This window comes from Lactuca virosa, chromosome 8 (genome assembly GCF_052849685.1).
Source record: "Lactuca virosa cultivar CGN04683 chromosome 8, Lactuca_virosa_CGN04683_v6, whole genome shotgun sequence".
In the NCBI taxonomy this organism is placed as follows: domain Eukaryota; kingdom Viridiplantae; phylum Streptophyta; class Magnoliopsida; order Asterales; family Asteraceae; genus Lactuca; species Lactuca virosa.
The window spans coordinates 146,206,423-146,208,043 of NC_136433.1; positions in this window are offsets into that span (position 1 = coordinate 146,206,423).

Consider the following 1,621-nt stretch of genomic DNA (forward strand, 5'->3'; position numbering starts at 1 on the left):
AAAAGACTAATTGGACTTAGTCAGAGTATCTACTTGGATAAGGTGTTGAAAAGGTTCAACATTCAGAATTCCAAGAAAGGAGAATTACCGATCCAAAGCAATGCCAAACTGAGCAAGGCTCAGAGCCCGAGTACAGAAGATGAGATAGCTGAGATGAGTCGATTACCTTATGCTTCCGCTGTTGGTTTGATCATGTATGTTATGACTTGTACCCGTCCTGATGTGGCCTTCGCTTTGAGCATGGTCAGCAGATATCAAGGGAACCCTGGCAAGGCTCATTGGACTGCGGTAAAGAATATTCTCAAGTACCTGCGGAGGACTAAGGATTGGATCCTTACCCTTGGTGGGAGTGATGACTTGAGAATAGTAGGGTATAGTGATGCTAGCTTTCAGACTGATAGGGATAACTTCCGCTCTCAGTCGGGCTGGGTCTTTACCTTAAATGGAGGGGCAATCACTTGGAAGAGTTCCAAACAGGAGACTGTAGCTGATTCGACTTGTGAATCAGAGTACATAGCAGCGAGTGAAGCGGAAAAGGAGGCAATATGGTTGAGGAACTTCATCAGAGACCTTGGAGTTGTACCAGCTATTAAGGAGCCTATGGAGATTTTCTGTGACAGCAATAGTGCGGTTGCCTTAGCCAAGGAACCAAGAGATCATGGCAGATCCCGACACATTGACAGAAAATATCACTTCATAAGACACAAGATAGAAGAGGGACTCCTCGTGGCAAAGAGGGTGTCGTCAGATGAGAACCCTGTGGATCCCCTTACGAAGGGACTGACGAGGGTTAAGCATTTGCAGCATGCGAGGTGCATCGGGCTGAGGGACGATATTAGTTTTACAGATTAGATAATTTTTCTGAAACTTGTAAAATGTAATCGACGTTTGATGATGAATAAAATGTGTGATTTATTTATAAGTAAAGTGTTACTATCATTGTCAATTATTTACTATTGTTTCAGTTTTGCATGTTTTGACTTCCAGAATAATTAATTTATTCAAACTTCCACAATCAGTCATACGTCGGAAGTAGGTATAAATCAAGATTGTCATGAATTGGGTTTGTAGATGGCTAAAGGTGTTTAGACATAGCAATGGTTGCTACAACGTTCATGAGTGCTCATAAGTTATGAGTATTGGAATAAACCCACGCTCACTTGTATCACTTCATGGAATTTATCTCGAGTGATCGTGAGACGGTAATATCATATAAGTCTTCAAACCTAGAGATATGAGTTGTTACCTATGAGTTGGTTGTGCATTGATTGCACGTAAACGCATCAGTAACTTGACGTTATAAAACGTGCCTTTGTGTGCAATTCAATAAGTAGTAGAACAAGCATATGAGTCGAAGTTTATCTGTTCCTTCTAGAAATAGAAGCGATATTTGGGCAACTCGATGATTTTGTGTTGACCCATGTACCGGGCCCGGTCAGAACTAAATTGATGTGTTCAGTTAAGTTCTTTGTCAAACAAATCGGAAATCGAGAAACAACTGCTAGACAATAAGTAAGACATTGTTCCATGTATTTGTCTGGCTGATATCATGAGAGCAGAGGATTATATGATCACTTGTCTAAAATGGCGCTTCATAGTTCACAAGAGTTTTCGAGAGCTA